This window comes from Palaemon carinicauda, chromosome 5, assembly GCF_036898095.1.
Source record: "Palaemon carinicauda isolate YSFRI2023 chromosome 5, ASM3689809v2, whole genome shotgun sequence".
NCBI lineage: Eukaryota > Metazoa > Arthropoda > Malacostraca > Decapoda > Palaemonidae > Palaemon > Palaemon carinicauda.
The window spans coordinates 160,890,706-160,909,623 of NC_090729.1; the positions used below are offsets into that span (position 1 = coordinate 160,890,706).

The 18,918-nt window shown below is 42.3% G+C and overlaps 1 long non-coding RNA gene across 1 annotated transcript in view; it reads left to right on the forward strand.

The window, feature by feature from the left end:
- The window catches only part of LOC137640638 (uncharacterized), a 40,434-nt gene extending 24,699 nt beyond the window's left edge, over nucleotides 1-15,735 (forward strand). Inside the window, exon 3 of the long non-coding RNA XR_011044429.1 lies at nucleotides 15,540-15,735. This is a non-coding gene — a long non-coding RNA (uncharacterized lncRNA). The remainder of the gene's footprint in view (nucleotides 1-15,539) is intronic.
- Nucleotides 15,736-18,918: the final 3,183 nt, after the last annotated feature.

Consider the following 18,918-nt stretch of genomic DNA (forward strand, 5'->3'; position numbering starts at 1 on the left):
TAATATATATGTAAACATTCTTTATGTTTATGTATATATTTGAGTATAGAAATTAGTAAGTTTCCTTTTCAGTGTTGTGCTGTGTGTGTAGTGTACGACAACGTCACCGCGTAGTCCCAGGCCACCGCGGTTACACTTCATGGGGGACCTTCTCTTTCCTTATTAATTCCTGGATGGTTTTTTCCTGGTCTTCGGGTGGTTATGCTCTTAGTGCTGAGCGACCGCTCTTGTAACCATGCTCAAGGGGCTGAGCAGTTGCAAGACCGGACCATGGAATATCGTGCGACTATGCTCTTGGGGCTGAGCGGTCGCACCTGCAGCTATGCTCAAGGAACTGAGCAGCTGCAAGATCTTGTGACCTCTCTCGTTCGCGACGGAGGCCACTCATAAGGACTCCTCTTCGGAGGTTTTCTCCTTATAGGTCAGCTTGCTGATCCAACGGCCCTATGGGGCGCCATCTTCAGTGTCTCTTCTACGAATTGTTCACCTCTCTCGTTCGCGAGAGAGACCACTCATAGAGACTCCTCTTCAGAGGACTGTTCCTGTTCAGACCAGCCAGCGGTTCGGGACCTCTCCGCAGTTCGCCATCTACTAGTCCTGCTGACCTGCCGTCTCCGTTCCTGGCTGCTGATGCTGTGGGCGCCTTCACACCCCGTTATCCAACGGGCACCGGTCCCTTCGGGGCAAAAGGGGCTTTCTCACACTGTGAGTAAGCTCCTTAAGTGCCAGGTTCGCCCTGCGCGCTAATGTTTTTCTGCGCGCAAGCGCTCATCGACTGTTCCTGCCGTTCCTGAGAAATCCTTCCAGAGGAATCCTGTTCCAGTTCTGGATCGTCCTTCTTCTTAGCGCGCTCGTGCTCGCTGATGATCTTCCTACGCCAACGATCTTCTTTTGCGCTAGCGCTGATGATCTTCTTTTGTGCTAGCGCCGACGATCTTCTTTTGCGCTAGTGCCGACGATCTTCTTTTGCGCTAGTGCCGACGATCTTCTTTTGCGCTAGTGCCGACGATCTTCTTACGCGCTAGCGCTGACGATCATCTTCGCGCGCTAGCTCTGACGATGTTCTTCGCACGCAAGCACCGACGATGTTCTTCGCGCGCAAGCGCCGACGATCTTCTTCACGAGCGAGCGCTGACGATCTTCTTACGCGCAAGCGCCGACGATCTTCGTTAACGCGCTAGCGCCAACGATCTTCTTTGCGCGCTAGCGCCGACAATCTTCTTTGCGCGCAAGCGCCGACGATCTTCTTACGCACGCAAGCGCCGACGATCTTCGTTAACGCGCTAGCGCCGACAATCTTCTTTGCGCGCTAGCGCTGACTATCTTCTTACGCGCGCAAGCGCTGACGATCTTCGTTAACGCGCTAGCGCCGACGATCTTCTTTGCCCGCTAGCGCCGACGATCTTCTTACGCGTGCAAGCGCCGACGATCTTCAAGCGCCGACGATCTTCTCTCACGAGCGAGCACTTACGATCTTCTTACGCGCGCAAGCGCCAACGATCTTCGAGCGCCGTCGATCTTCTTACGCGCGCAAGCGCTGACGATCGTCAAGCTCCGGCGATCTTCTTGGCGAACGATCTTCTTTGGCACGCTAGCGCTGACGATCTTCATTAACGCGCTAGCGCCGACGATCTTCTTTGCCCGGTAGTGCCGACGATCTTCTTACGCGCGCAAGCGCCGACGATCATCTTGGCTGACGATCTTCTCTCACGAGCGAGCACTTACGATCTTCTTACGCGCGCAAGCGCCAACGATCTTCGAGCGCTGTCGATCTTCTTACGAGCGCAAGCGCTGACGATCGTCAAGCTCCGGCGATCTTCTTGGCGAACGATCTTCTTTGGCACGCTAGCGCTGACGATCTTCCTACACACGTAAGCTCCGACGATCGTCCACGCGCAGGCTCCTATGGTTCCCCGCGCCAAAGATCTTCTTTCGCGCGCAAACGCCGACGATCTTTCAGCGCCGTCGATCTTTAGCGCTGTCGATCTTCTTTCACGCATAAGCACCGACTATCTTCAAGCTCCAACAACCGCGCCCACGCTCGACTTTCTCACGGGCTCTTCAATCTGATTCCTGCTCACCCAATGATATCTCGCCTGCCTGCACGCCCTCATGCTCGCGCGAGAATGTTTTCAACGGTCTCGCGCGCGACCCTTGTTTTTTTCCCGTCGCGCGAGCGCCAGCGTGTCTCGCGCGCGCCCCAAGGGGTTTAACCATCGCGCGAGCACCAGCGCGCTTCCTCTACCAAGATGAGATCTTCTCCAATGGGAGAAACCCTACCTCGAGCAGGAGAATTGTCCTGTGTTAGGGAGAGAAGAGCCCTCAGACTTCTTTGTTGGAGTTACGTATCCCTCCTAGGAGGGAATTGAAGGACTCAAAGTTCCCCCAAGTAAAACCTAGGGTACAAGTGACTTTGCTGCCAATTCACCAGGAGAGCAGCATGATTCAGAGCACCTCTCCGTGGAAGAGCCTTCCAGGGGAGTCTCTCTTGAGAGACACTCTAGCCGGCAGGTGACATCCTCGCCCTGAGTCAGGGAAAGGTCACGATTTTGCCATACAGGCCACTTCGTGGCTAGATGTCTGGCTAGGGTCTCGGGGCATCCTGCCACGACCCGAGGATCTGTCCAAGGAGAGCACCAGGAAGCCCTGGAGACCTTACTCCTCTCGGGCACATGTACCATCGAGTTTATGGCCCACCAGGTTTCGAACTTGTGGGCAATTCGATCTTGAAACAACGTGATGCGGTGGCCGGAGGTTCCACTCGAAGGTTCCAGCCATGGATACCTGTAGGCTCAAACACACTTCCATCTTGGGAAAGAGTCTGTTTGAGCCCGAGGATACGAAACAGGCAGCTGAGAGGTGGAAGAGATCGAACCACGATTCTCTTCGCCCTACAAACCTCAACAACCTCGCCAATTCAAGATGACGAAACTGGTAGCGGCAGCAAAGACGAACGCGTCCAACCAGTAGCCCTTTCTTGTCAGAGACAAGGAGGGCGAGAAGTCCTCCAGGGAAGGCAAGAATCCTAGAGGGAGTGGCCAAGGCCGCGAGCACTAGGATTGGCAATCCCCCTGCATGTCCATCAGTGGGGGGGATGCTGGTAAGTTGCGCATTCAGGTGGCAGCAACTCGAGTCTGATTCCGGGACGATCTCCGTGATCAGTCAAGAATACCGCGTCCCATTCTTAACGTCTCTTCCGCTCCTGACAGCGAATCCAGTGGCGTTGAGTTCCTATGCCATGGGATGGGTAAAGAGGCTAGCCCTTCGGGCAGAATTCGAGACCATGCTTAAGAAGAATGCTCTCAAGGAGGTCGTCGACGGCTTCCCAGGCTCCTTCAGTCGACCCTTTCTCGTAAAGAAGGCGTCTGGAGGCTGGAGACCCGTCATCGGCCTCGCATCCCTGAACAAGTTTGTCAGACTAACTCCGTTCAACATGGAGACAGCAGACACAGCCAGTCTTGCAGTGAGACCGCAAGACTTCATGTGTACACTGGATCGGAAGGACGCATACTTCCAGATCCCAATCCATCCGTCTTCCAGAAAGTACTTTAGGTTCAGCCCAGACAACAAGATCCACCAGCTCAAGGGGCTATGTGCGGTCTCTCCACAGAACCTCAGGTATTCAGCAGTGTTTTCACCCTGATATCTTCGTGGACACATAGGATCGGCATCCTGTCTCCTCCGCTATCTGGACGACTGGCTGATCCTGGCAGACTCTGAGTCGAACCCCCTTCGACACAGAGACAAGCTTCTGGGACGTTGCCAAGATCTAGGGATCATGGTAAATCTCGAAGTCTTCTCTGCCTCCATTTCTACGACTGGTATATCTAGGCATGATATTGGACACCAATCTCCACAAAGCCTTTCCATCAGACGACAGGATAGCAAGGCTGAGAAGGGTCACAGATCCTTTCCTCAGACGAGAAGAGCTTCCAGCCCAATCGGAGCTCCTCCCCTACGGCACCTTTCCCCCTTGACCCGTCTGGTTCCAAACGGCCGCCCCAGGATGAGATTCCTGTAATGGTGGCTCAAGTCCCGGTGGAATCAAGGCCTCGATTCCCCGGACATTCTGGTCCCTATGGGTCCGGCAGAACAGACGGACCTTCAGTGGTGAGGGACGAAGCTAACCTTTAAAGGGCAGTGGATCTTCTCGTCCTCCCCCCGGATTTGATGCTGTCTTCGGACGCTTCAAAAGAAGGGTGGGGGGCCCACGTTCTGAACCACAGGATCTCAGGCCTTTGGTCAGAAGCAGGAAAGTGCCTCCACATAAATCTGCTAGAATGAAGGCCGTATATCTGGCACTTCAACAATTCCAACAGATCCTGTAGACTCACTCCGTGGTGGTCGTGAGCGACAACACCACGGTAGTGGCTTATATCAATAAGCAGGGAGGTACCTTTTCACAACAGCCATCCCATCTTGCAGTAGAGATACTGAGATGGACCGAAGTCCACTCGGTTCCACTATCGGCTCGCTTCATTCCGGGCAAGAGGAATGTGCTCGCTGACAGTCTGAGCCGAGCATTGCAGATAGTGAGTGCCGAGTGATCTTTGGATCCGTTAGTAGCCAACAAAGTCCTGACTTTGTGGGGTTCCCCGACGGTGGACCTGTTCGCGAAAAACTTGAACGTCAAGCTTCGGCTGCACTGTTCCCCAGTCCCGGACCCCAAGGCATTCTGGCAGGATCCCTTCCAACAATGATGGGACAACATCGACGTTTACGTCCTCCCATTGTTCGGTCTGATGAGAAGGGTACTCGACAAGACCAGACTATCGGTCAACCTGTCAATGACCTTAGTAGCTTCGCTATGGCATCATGCAGAGTGGTTCCCGGACCTTCTGCAGCTCCTGACGGAACTTCCAAGAGATCTTCTTCCACGATACGAGCTACTCAAACAACCACACAGCAACATCTTCCACAAAGCCATAGCATCGCTTCGGCTTCTTGCCTGGAGACTATCCAGCATCTCACAGAGAGAGGCTTTTCACAACAAGTTGCGAAAAGGATGTCTCGACACCTGCGAAAGTCATCTGCAGGGGTCTACCTGGCGAAGTGGAGAATCTTCTGTGGTTGGTGTCATGGAAGGTGTATCTCTCGTCTCGATGCCACTATTCCAGCAATAGCGGAGTTTCTTGAATATTTGCGGGAAGAAATGCACCTTTTGGCCTCGACGGTGAAGGCTAACGCTCAGCCTTAAGCCTGGCCTTCAGGCTGGAAAGAATACACATTTCTTCCCCGCTGGAACTTTCTTTGCTCATACAAAGCTACAAACTTACCTGCCCTCAGTCGGAAGTGAGACCTCCTCCATGGAACGTGGTTTGAGTCCTCAGGGCTCTTAAGAGACCTCCGTTCGAACCATTACGCCGGGGCTCTGATCGACACCTGACTTGGAAGATGGTGTTCCTACTCGCGTTGACTTCAGCCAAGTGTGTCAGTGAACTTCATGGTCTCATACGACGTCGCCCATTCAAGGGGATGGAGAGAGGTAACGTTCAGGTTCGTCCCTGAGTTTGTAGCTCAGGACCCGCGGTTCGACTCCTTCAGGGTTTCGAGTCTCCGTTCTTTAACAGATGACCCAGACCATCTCCTACTATGCCCAGGAAGGAGTCTGAGGCGTTATCTTAAAAGAACAGCTGCACTTCGTCCTTGCGTGCAAGCCCTGGTTGGGAGCACAGGAAGGACGAAGAGGAGGATCGCCAAGAATACCATCTCAGCCTGGATTCGAAGGGTCATCCATTATGCCCTGAAACCGGACCCTCCTCCATCACGTCGCCCTAGAGCGCACGATGTCAGAGGCATCGCAACGTCCCTGGCATTCAAGAGAAACCTCTCTGTGATGCAGGTGCTACAAGCTGGGGTCTGGAAGCGTCAAACGACCTTCACAGTCCACTACCTGCAGGACGTGACCCACAGGAGCCTCGATACGTTTCTATCGGCCCTGTGGTGGCTACACAACAGCTGGTCTAACCTCAGGCTCCTTAATGGACAGGTAGCAGAAGGTTGAGGGCATTGTTACCCGGTTTTAGACTGCATGAATGAAAGAGTATGTCTGGCTCTTACTCTTTCTTCATCCTCCCCTCTCTTGGGGAAAGCAGCATCCTGGGTTCTCTGCATAGCTGACCTCAAACCACTGCAGGTAATCCATGCTTCCTTGTGTTCCTAGTATTAATATAATACTGTCGCGTCCCCCATACCCTGACGAGGTGGTATTGGGAACGTCCTAGCCTAGAATTCCATCTAAAGGACTTCAGGTCAACTCTCAAGGACGAGTCACACTTCATTCCTCCACACACAAGCTTACGTAGGTGAAGCAAGGAACTTGCGAGGTGCAGGGACTCCTTTTCTCGAGTGCTGCTCACTCGGATTCTGAGTCCCCGAGTAAAGCCAAAGCCAGTAAGGCTGGGACTTTCCACCCTACCTAAGGGTTAAGTCGCCCTATGTAAATAGCGTGGTTTGTATTTCGGTTACGGAACAAATGACAAATTCGGAGATAATTTGTATTTTTCCTAACTATACAAACCTTTGCTATTTACACATATTTGCCCGCCATCCATGTCCCCCGTGAAGTCCTACCTCTAAGCGAAGTGAATCAGTTCACTGGTGTGTGGGGGGGAGGGGTAGCTAGCTACCCCTCCCCTACCCCCTCGCTAACTAGCGCGGGGGTAGTTAACCCTCATTAAAAATCTAATGGCTCGCCATTTCAGCTACGCCGAAAGTAATACCCTATGTAAATAGCTAAGGTTTGTATGGTTAGGGAAAATACAAATTATCTCGAATTTGTCATTTTAGGGAGCCTTCATGTAGGAATAAACAAAAGTATAATGTAAGGTTATCATAATAATGTTTTGATTTTTCTAAAGCAAAAATTTATAGCAAATCTATGGGATCTCAACTCTAAAACATACTTATTCACACCTTGGTAAATTTTTCTCACTTATTTATTGTTCAATTATAGAGTGAAAGATATCATTGAAAAGAGGAATAAAAATCCTACAATTTTGTTGTGTCAATTTTTATTTTTTTACTTTTTTCACAATTATTTTGCATTTAGACGAGCAAAAATAAACAAAATTCATAAAAAAACAAATTGAAAACCAAAATTCTGTCACACAGAATTATTTGGTTATACAGTAAAGTAGTTTTTATGGTACGATTTTCTATACAATCGGTGTCATATTAGTGGAGAAAAATTTACCTAAAATATTTTTAAAAATCTTAATAAATAAATCAAATTTTTGATCAAATAGCTTGAAATATTTATATGATAAAGGTATTATATATGTCTAAAACATATATAGAAGTGGTGTATTTTGAATAATTTGAAAAAAAAGGCAGGACATAGCGGACAATCCTCTTACCAGGGGTGCACTCATTCATTTTACTCGAGTAGTCGCATGCTGGTGTGCTCCTGTCTATTCCCGCATAAGCTTCCTCACCAGTTGCCTTGAAACGGTCTACTCTTGATCCATTCTTTCCCCTCTACTCTAGGATATACATAGGGTAGATGATAAAGATGTGTGCAAGCTCACAAATTCATTAGGACTTTTCGTAGGAGATATCCTGACAATCTTCCTCCTCCCCGTTTGCCATCTAGTTTGTGGAGGAGTTCTCATCATAAGGGCAAAGTTTCCCCTGTGAGACCTTTAAGTTTCCCAAATAGGAAGATAGGAGATAAGTTTTAATTTCCAACCATTTCTGATGCCTGCTAGGTATGGCATTTGAACAGGAAGACAGGAAGCAATACAATTCCTCTACAGAGAGGAGCGGCCTCTCCTGGGGTGAGAACTCCAAAAACTCTGTAGATCGGGTGCCACGGGCAGCCTGGCCAGATTGCACTGTGCCCGACGAGGCAGAGTAAGTTTTCCCATCTACAGGGCCTGTCCCTGATTGGGAAGGGTAATGACCTTGGGAAAGCCCTTAGACCTCCAAAAAAAGGCAGGAAAGCAACAATAGCCAGACTGTGTTCCCCCTGGTTTGAGACAGTTACTAGAAATCCCTCTGTCATAGGTAGCTAAGTAGGCATTCGACAAGATCGATATGTAGGTATTGGCTAGGAAAGATTTCCCAAAAGCAGACCAATCCTCTAAAATTCCATCACAAACTTTTCCAAATCAGACACGCTATTGACACAGGACTCTATCCCTCTACTCTGCCCCTGAACTCTGCACTCTCTTAACTGGCCCCATGCTTTACAGGTAAGAAACTAGCTGCTTAACTCGTTACATTCACAACTTTAGAGGCCTGTAAAATGGAAGCTGCAGCCTCCTGGTTGGACACTGTACAGGTACTGCGAGGAACTTGGCTTCGAACTCATACCTTTCTGATGCAAAGAAGAGGAAGTTCACATACCTAACTCTTGTCTGGGATAAAGGCTGTGAAATTTTGGTTTAATGGATAAAATTGTATCGGGATTCTTTTCTCTATTGGACAGTATCTTTGAACTGTTCTTAGCTTCCAATAACCATAAAGACTATATCCTCCTCCTAGGTAAACTTTCAGATCAGTTCCTGGACTGTAGGCAAACTTTCAGATCAGTCCCTAGACTAGAGACGAGTAGACATGACAATAGATCCACACCATGGGAGGCTCAAAAACCCTCTGATTTTGGTCGTCTGTCTTGCCAACGAAGGGGTCAGAGGAATAAATAGGCGAGGCCCTCGTTCATACTAGGGCCTGAAATTCCCCCACTTAATCGCTAGTGCGGGTATAATTGTTAGAGAAATGGATGATGTGTCAGTTTCGTGAGGCAGAGGAGGGGATGGTCAATATGCTCAATTTGGATACCGATTGCCATCACCAGTTTTCCCTTTCCCTCATTCTAGCTTCGATGGTGTGGTCTTCCTATAAGCCAGGAAGGGTGAACAACCTTGGCCTTCAGTAAGAGATGCAGAATATGCTGCTGAAGGTGCTGTAGAGGAAGTCAGACACAAATCTATTGGCATTTTCAGCCGTGTGCTTTTCATCAGAAAGGCTGTGGGATTGGACTGGAGACCAGTAATGAAACTCTTAGCTCTGAACAAATTCAGTCATCAGACTCGACTCAAGATGGAAACACCTAGCAGGCAGACACACACACTAAGGAAGAAGAATTTCATGATTTCACTCGATCCCAGAGATTCGTACTTCCAGAACCCCATCAATTGTTCAAAGAAAGTATCTACGCTTTGTCCTAGGGAGTAAAATGTTTCAGTTCAAAGTGCTTTGCTTTGAGTTGTCATGCCCCACCCACAAGGTATTCACTCGTGTTCACATTAGTATCAGCGTGGCCCCATGCCACAGGAATTAGTCTGATTCGGTACTTAGACGAGTGGCTAATACTGGCAGACTCTGAGAACCAACTTTGCCATCATCGGGACAGACTCCTTTCATTTTGTTGGGTTCTGAGGATCATTCCAAATCTGGAGAAATCCAAGCTTACATCCAAGCAAAGAATGATATACCTAGTCAGGGACACATGGTAGCAGGGAAAATAACCATCCTAAGATGGTAACCAAGCTTAAGGAAGCATCTCGCCCCTTCTTATGTTGGACACAGGTACCAAGAGAACAATGGTTTCAGCTTTTATGCTACATAAGCTCTTGAAAATCTTGTTTCTCACAGTTGCCTCCACCTGCAATCATTGAAGTGGTGGCAAGAAAGACACTGGTCACAAGCCGCAGATTTCACTTGAGCTCTATTACCAGTCGAGCAAGACGCCAGATTAGATTTATTTAGTGGCTAAATGACAAGAATCTGCTAACCGGACCTCTCCATGCGTGTCCCCCCGAATCTCCTTGTTTATGGATATGTCAGAGGTATATCTTGAGGACCATCTAATGTCAGGACTGTGGACACTAGAGGACAGGTCCCTTCACATCGGTGTGCTGGAATTGTAGGCAGTCTATCTGGCCCTACAAAAATTTTAACTTAATGACAGGCTACTCAGTTGCATGGATGAATGATAATACAACCATATTGGCATATGTCAACAAAGAAGGTGGCAGAGTATCACAGCTTCTTTATCAATTAGCTGTATTGATATATGACTGGGCAGTCCACAATGCAATACTGTATTCCTCTCAGCGTGCTTCAATCCCAGAAAAAGGAACATCATAGTGGATAAGTGGTCATCAGGATTAGATAGTTGGATCGGAATGGTCTTTGTATCCCCAAGTAGTGACAAGGCTCATGACTTCGTGGGATTCCCCGACAATAGTCATGTTCGCCCAAGCCTCAACAAAAAGTTACCAGTCTATTGTTTCAGAAGGTAATAAAGTGTTATCATCTCTAGGTATAAAATTGACTCAAGTCACTCCAAAATGGCCTTGTGGTGAATGGTACCCAGACCTTCTGGCCCTACTAGTAGACATTGAGAAAACTTCCACCTTTGCACAACGTGCTTTGTCAGCCCCACCTGCAGTGGTTCCACTACTCTCTTATTACTACAAAGGGGGTTGTTATCTATCACCTCTTCCGAGAGAGAGGGTGTTCACACAAGACAGTAGAAGACATGTCTCGATACCTCCAGAATTCTTTACTTCTAATGTTTACCAAGCAAAATGGGCCATCTTTTGTGGTTTCTGTCATAGAAGGATTACCCCTCCTCTGAGTCTGTATTCCGCTCGTAGTGGAATTTTTGCCATGTCTATGAAAGGGAAAACCTCTTCTTGGTCTCGGTAATAAAAGGGTATCTTTCATACTTGAGCCAGGTTCGGATACTGATAGAAGTGGATATTTACTCATAGGAATCATTCATGCTCATTAGAAGATGGTCCAAACCTGTTCCCCTCTTGAAAATCAACCTCTTGCCTGGAAGAGGGCACCATATGAACTGCCAAGACTAGCCTCAGATAGGGACTTTGCTTTGGCTTTGACTAAGTACATAAGCGAATTTTATAGTTTCATAATTTTCCTCTCCCTCAGCACTGGAGACAGGTATTTTTTTATATTTTTCCTCTCTTCCTTCCCCTCTCTAGGGGTGCAACAGTTGTGCTGATATTTAATAGATTGGACGTTTGATGCACGCAACCTTTAAAATCGAGCTCTGTTCTATATATTTTATTATCGAAGCATCTCCCCTATCTTCCTCAAGAGGGGAAGGATGGTTTGTATGCAGAACCCAATACTTTATATAGCCCTGTATTATAACAGCATATCTTTATAAAGGCAGAGGTTCTTCTGTGACCATCTGTCTACAGGCACTAACTTAGCTTAATCTTTAAGAATCTATTTCTCAATAGTTAGAAAGTAGTAGGAGTCAAAGCTTTTGCACTTCTTGTGGTCTAAATGTCTTGATATTTCATGAATTTGAAAACAGCCATTAGGGTTAACGGGGCTTTCTTCCTCCTATTCGAGTGTCTCCTATTAAATGACGAACGTTTGTATTTGGGTAGGAACTAATTGCAGATTTTAAAAGTAATTTGCATTTTTCCTAACTAAACAAACCTAAGTCTCTTAGGTTCACTTCAAGCCTCAACCAACCCACTACGTCCCACATGCCCTCGGTGAAGGTCTAAGTGGCCTCTTGGTGAGCTGGCGATTGTTTGGGTATTCTCTGCCAATAAATACCGACATATCTATGAATTTTAACAGCGGAGTTCCAGCAAAACTGAAATCATAGTTCCCTTGAAGGGCCCAGGTTTGTATAATTAGAGAAAACTCAAATTACTAATAGAATTTGTGATATTTGGGAATGGTTGGATTGCCACTGAAGTATATATCTTGGTCAACAAAATAAAGTAAGTGTCTTGCTCCCATATGCATTGGGATTTCTAGACATTTGAATGAATTCAGATTCCAGGTAATGGATCTAGGTGGCCTTTCATATAATGGATAAAATTTTCAAATGATGATAAACTTAAAGGATCCATATAAGATTAGATTTTACTGCAATGAGGTAGTACTGGCTACTCGGTTAATTGTATTGGAGCTGGTTAAAACTGATTTAGACACTATTTTAGTTAGGATGTGTCCACTTGACCAAGGGGTGCTCAATGGGCAAGTATACAGTAGTTACTAGATAATTAGCTGCGATAATGTTAGTAGCACAAAAACTAAAAGTAGGGCATAAATCTACCAACAAACGAGAGCTACAAAGTCTAACTTAGCCCCATGATTTCCTCACTCCTTAACAAGGCAAAGTTGAAAACCAATGTCTCCACGTTGGTACTAAACTCGGTCAAACTTTGTCTATAGGAGTTAAATAGCTTCCAGGCTGGTAAAGTATATCATGTCCATGGTGACGATCCCCATACGGGTTAAAAGTCATCAGTGGACCTCCCATGGGATACTATAGGCATTACTAAAGGGTCTTTGCAGCCTTCCCCATGCCCCTTACTGCACTTGCTGTAAATCCTTCTACCATACTAATGTTATCGGCTCCTTTCTGAAATCTTGGTGTCTTCTCTCTGCTAACCTCTAACCAAGGTTTTCCCTGTAGGTTCACTTAGTCATTTAAGGATCTCAAAGGCCTCAGTGCTGGGCTATATAACCCAAATCCATAAATCCAGTCCATTGTATTCAGCAAGATTAGAAGGAAAATACAGTTGATATTTCCAGGCTGACACACAGGCAACTATGCTGGGCCAAGCAAAGAAGTGTATAAAGTAACATTAGAACTAGAATGGTTAGCTATTTGAAGATTTTATCGCTCTGCATTATTGCTAAAAATCAATTTACTCAAGCTTTATCATCTTTTAGTGATAGTCTAACCTTTTATAACTGAGGAGAGATTTATTATGAATAACACTAAAATACCAGCACTCAGATTTTGTTTGGTAAGCTTATTTTTGAAATCTAATATTGCTATTCTTAGCCTGAACTATTGACACTCGACTATGGCATTAAGACTGCTTTCCTTTTATCTCACTTCTGACAGCATTGCCACTCCATTGTTTTTTGTAACGATGGCTATCCATCATGCATTGTTCTTTCTTACAGGAATACAAACCTTCATCCCTTAATTGGAATGTGCTTTTAACGAGGCAGTGGTAGTTACTGCCGACTGGTGGGCAAGCCCGTGCCTTCCCGACAGCCTACTGAGCTCACATTTAATTTTCAGCCAGCAGAAAATTGAGATGTATTCCCAGTATCCAAATCTGGCAGGTATAATTTTTTTTTTTTTTTTTTTTTTTTTGAGGATTTTGAGAGGTCTGATCGTGGTCAAAGCATTTTTGCAAGAATTTTTAAGGAAGACAAAGTTTTGCCGTTATGTCTAATAATTGTAGTTGTGGGATAGCTGTGGGGGAATCGTGCTGACTGATAGTACTACCGTGTGCGGTCTCCCTCGCTAGTGTAGCTGTATGACAATAACAATAACAAACCTTAGGCAATGGTTTACTCTTAGGCTCAATGTACTTCTGTCAAAGGAAACCCCTGCATTGTGTATTTGGAAAAGTTGCTGCCAGTCCCCTTTCGTTCAATGTTTTCCTGAGATTATAACCCTGGTTGCTGTCACTTTTAAGAGTTCCTGTCTTTCCATGCAAGTATGTTGTCATCGGCCTGTGTGAACCAGTGAAGGCAAACAATGTTCTTCCTTTCTCTGCCTTACATGGGAGAGAGAGAGTAGTGCTAGCCTCTTGTGAATGATGGTACCTTATGGAAAGAAAAATCAGCAAGCACATATAGGTGGTGTCTCTGTACCTGAAATAAGTGTTCTTGCACCTTTTGTGCATTGTAAATAGTGGTGCTAGGTCTATTTGCTGGACCCTACAAGCTAGATCACCACTAGCTGAATCTCCAAGTTAAAGAGGAATTCAATTCTTCAGTGATAAAATTCTGGGATAAGCATCTGTCGCCCTGATGTGTTAATAATCATGTACTTTTTTTTTTTTTTTTTATTTAAGAGAAGTATCTCTAGTTTGTTGCCTTAAGTCTTTCTTAGACTATGCATATTTTGCTTGAATATTAGACCATGCATATTTTGCTTGATATTTTAACTGTCTTTAAAAATTGGGGTTTAATTTTCTTATAACTGTAACAGCTATTTATTTAGCTGCTCTGTAATAATTTATTTTAGTTAAAGTTGCATGTCAAAGCAATGTCATACAGTTTATTCAATGCTTTATAATACTGATGGGTATATATAAAAAAATTATTTTACAATCCTACTATCAATACAGAAATCTGTAAAAGTTATACGGTACTTCTAAATCACAAAGGGGAATACAGTAAAAGACTTAAATCCTCATCCTATGATGATATTCTTATTCATTCTTATGGTTGTAGGATAGATGGCTTAATCTAAGCTATAGTTTGCTACTAATTTATTGGGTACACTATATAGCCTGAAGTTTAGATTCGTACAAAGCACTAAATACTATGAGCTTGCAATTATGAGTTATGCCGACTATTGCTAAAGATTCGGTGAAGTAAACGTACTATAATAATCAAAACAATAATTAATTTATCAGTTAATATGAAACATGATTAGTAATTTAAGCAGAAAATTATAGGTCAGTCAATGGACAAAGATAGGATAGGGCAGCCAATGTTGGGTAAAGGCAGGATTATATAATCGATGAAAACGTTGGATCGACTTTTCTTTGATTTTAGGTAGCGTTGGTTAATCAAGAGCAAAAGACATGTGTTGAGGTTCTGAACGTTAAGATATGACTCCGGTATTACCAGGTTGTTAGTTTAATAATTTTGGATGTTAGTCCATGGATGAAGTATACCCTGCAAGTCAAAAACAATAATGTTGAACATGCTTGACAATGAACTAACCGAGACTTGGTTAGTGAGTCGGAGATTGTGAGAAGTTTTCCCACAATTTAAGGTAAGATAAGAAAGATGGATAGAACAAAGTGGTTCATTGACTGAAGGTTAACCAGAAAATCCACCTTGATAAATGATTGATTTAGGATAGCTGGAGTTAGTTTATGGAGGATCCATGCAATATATAATGAAAATTAAGTTTCATTTCAATGACGAGAATGATACATTTTCCCGATAAATTTAGGAAGAAGTTGGTAGTTTTTTTGTTTTTAGGAGTGAAAACACCACTAATTACTCATATAGGCTACAGTACACAGCACTAAACTTTTATACTAAATAACACACACTTGAAACTCTTACTGTCAGTAAATCCTATTTTTGCTCAGAATTGATACATAGCTTTTTTATATAAATATTTGAGTATTGTGGGTTTGACCAGGTATCCGTTGTGATGTAAGGTAAAATGTTTTATTCAGTGAATTAATGTTTATTAAGTACCTTTTGAAGAAAGTTGGGTAGGGGAAGTTCTGTTAGTCAGTGGATGACTAGAGGCTGGCCATTCAATTTTTGGAGTGAAGTATTTCCTTGTTAGGATTTAGGAGGTAATATTTATCCACTTCAGGGGACATACTTTCAGTTGTAATATTTGCTATTATAAATTTCATGAGCATGTCTAGTTTGTCATTATTTCCACATTCATATTTAATACTTTATAATATTTTATATTCTTTGTAATTTTATCATGCAAATTGTCACTAAAAGTAGTCTTGATATTGAAGTGCACTGTAAAAAATGTAATAAGACTGATATATCTGTACAATTAACATGTTTTATTTATTTTTCAGACAGAATCATTGAGAAGAAAACTTTGACAAGATGAAGATCAGCAACAAATAATCGGGGATTTACTTACAGAAAAAAAGAGCACCTAGCAAAAAATAATCAGGGATTTATTACTGAAAAAGGAGCACCAGCAAATTCTCACAACTTTTCTGGAGTATTGAAATACCCTTATGAGAAATATCATTGCAGTACTACAAATATCTTGATGCTCAATTTACTAGAGTTTACTGTATTGAGATTTCAGGGGGTTGGGTGTTAATAATGGTCACTCCATTTATCTCTCATAGTTCAATGGCAATCACTAATTGAAGATGAAAATAAAAAGTCAAGTTACAGTAAATATAAATTTTTATAGGAATGATATTTCTAGGTTATTTACAAGTTTATTTCTGGAAGCCGTAAATTTAATCATTAAAGCTATTAACTTTAATCAGTGTACTGTAGTAGTAAGTATTTTATTTGCTCTTAATCTTTGCAGAGTCAGTGCATATAAAGCTAATTTTTTATTTTAGTTCTATGCATTTATGTAATAATATTTTTCTAGTGAATTCTAAACACACATTTAACTTGAAAAATTAGGCCAGATCAACATTTATAAGTTTTTTTTTTTTTGTAATTAAAATTCAGATTGCCACTTCCTAATTATTATTTGATATCAAATAAGCATAATTATCTAATTATTTTAGGTGCTTGCAAACTAGTTAGCGAATACAGATATAGCTGGAATTGTTATAGGTAATGTTAGATGAATTGGTTTTATATGTATTTTAAATTTGTCTGAAAAGGGAGGACATTGAACATTAAAAACTAGTTAAGTCTAAGAAATGTTAAATAAAATGTCCAATTCCTCTGAATCTCTTAAAATACAGTAATTCTAGATCATCATCATCATCTGTGTCTGCATCTTTTCCCACTTTGTGTGGTCAATGTTTCTGTCCAGCGTTCTCCATCTACCTCTGTCCCACACTTCTTCATATATATGCCCTAGCATTAATTCTAATCTCACAATCTCCACTGGCCATATTGGTTTCGGCTAATTTCTCATGTTCGCATGCCTACCTTGTCGCCAACCCTTCCCATTTACCAGGTCTTGGGACCGGCACCAAGTTGAGGCTGGCTTGCCCCCCTCAGTGGCTGGGTTACAGTAATTCTAGATCATATACTGTAATTTGTAGAATTGTGTAAAGTTCTGTAAACAAGTCATCTAAATGTGTGACCTTTTTAGCAATTGATTAAAATTCTTTCAACACTTTACATTAAATTACATAAATTGCTTGTGAATATAACCTACAACTAGTTATTCCAACTACGAAAATCATTTGGTTTTCTTCAGTACACCATTTCCTTTTTCCTAAATGTCATCTAATTATTAACAACTGTCATTGAATTTTCTTTTACACGTCAAATCTATAGTAGGCCTATGTCCACTTGAAATCACTTGAAAGGTATTAGCACATGTGCTCAAGAGAGTCGCTATTAAACTAAAGAAAAAGGTTGGCATTCTAATAGCCACATGTTGCCATTGCTTTTCAGTCACGTTATTTATTAAAGGGCAGGTGGGGAAGAATATCTTTATCATATTCTAGCAATTGACACGTATAAATACTGGGGTTATAAATATAGTAAAGTAAAAAAATTACTAATTGATGAATATGGCCTCTGTGATTTAAGGTAAAAAAAAAATAAATACCAATTATTGAATTTGGCTTTTGTCATTTATCCTTCCCTCTTGCAATAATGACACTCCTTAACTGAAAATATCATAGTACTAGAATTTTTTCATATATTTCAGTAAAACCAAGGGAGAACCAGGTAGGCCTATGCTTTGTAAAGATTTCACTTTATTTATTAAAGTGTTTTCCATGTTTTGCAAGCAACTAGTTCATATAGTGTTTAACGGGAAGCAAGGAAAGTCATGAATAGAATAATTTTTATAACAAGGGAATCCCTATATTTTAGGTCTTGAATAGTATTTCTAAGCTTTAGAGTCCTCTCTCTCTCTCTCTCTCTCTCTCTCTCTCTCTCTCTCTCTCTCTCTCTCTCTCTCTCTCTCTCTCTCTCTCTCTCTCTCTCTCTCTCTCTCTCTCTCTCTCTCTCTCTCTCTCAATTACAATAAGGTTATATACACAACAACAAAAAATCAAAATATTTCAAATAAGTAAATATTTTTCATTAAATGAATGTTTTCTAAAATATCCAAATTTTGATTATTCTGGTCACGTATGACATTCCGAATGCTTGTTTGCAGTAGAACTTATTTATATATCCTTCTAGTGAACGGGAATTTGTTTCTAAACATTAGAATGACCAAATGGCTATTGAAATGATAGTGTCTTTTGTCAACTGGTTTTAAGCTTTGCATATTCTTTATGTATAAACTGCAATTAACTGCTTCTTACTCAAGCGTAGAATATATCTCATAGAGCATTTTACAAATAAATTTTATATTAAATTTTTCATGAAAGGTATAGTAATTCAATTCGAGTTGTGATAGACTTTAGAGAGGGAAGACATCATTGAAATAGTTTCAAATCATCATTCATAGAATATTAAAGTAGATGTTCTAAGATTGTATTTAATGTAAAACTTCAAGATCACCCCTGAAAGACTAGTTATACTTGATGAAAAGGTTAAGATTAATAATTAGTGAACATTTCTTGATAAATAGGTTAAACTTGAAGGGGTTAGGAATTGCACCCGGGGGTCGTGATCAATTTGTTAGGACAATGGGAGGAATAATTACCTATTGGGAAGCTCAAAGAAAGATTTTTGGGGTTTCTGAAAATTTAGTGAATTCTTGGGAGATAACTTTCAACAGCATTTTGAATTAGTATTTATAGGCCAGTACTTATAAAGTGCTTATAGATTCAGTGGGTAATGTTGTGGTTGAAATTTTCATTTGTGAAAGAAATGTTGATTGTATATTTTAAATGTATCCAAGGTTTTAGAGATAGAATTGCTTTGCAAATCTAAAATACCTTCATATAAAAGAAGTAAAAAGGATTATTAGGTGGATATGAAATGTTTTAAAACCAGGTGCTTTTTATATACAATAAAACAAGTTTTGTCATTTACAATTTTGTTATATACAAATCTTAATTATAATAATTAAAACTTGGAGACAGATGTTTATAAAACTCATAAATGTACATTAGTTATAATTATAATGATAGTTTTCAATATTTTGTAAATAATAATTCAATTGCATAATTATGAAAATATGGACGAAAATACTTCAAGATATATAAGGGCAAGGGTTCTGAATGCTAATTTATGGCAAAAAAAGTGAGATCAGTGCTAAACGTGTAACTTGTAAAGGTAGTCGCCCCAAAATTTGGAAATCAATGGAATAGTATATAAATGTTTTGTGCCATCCACTGT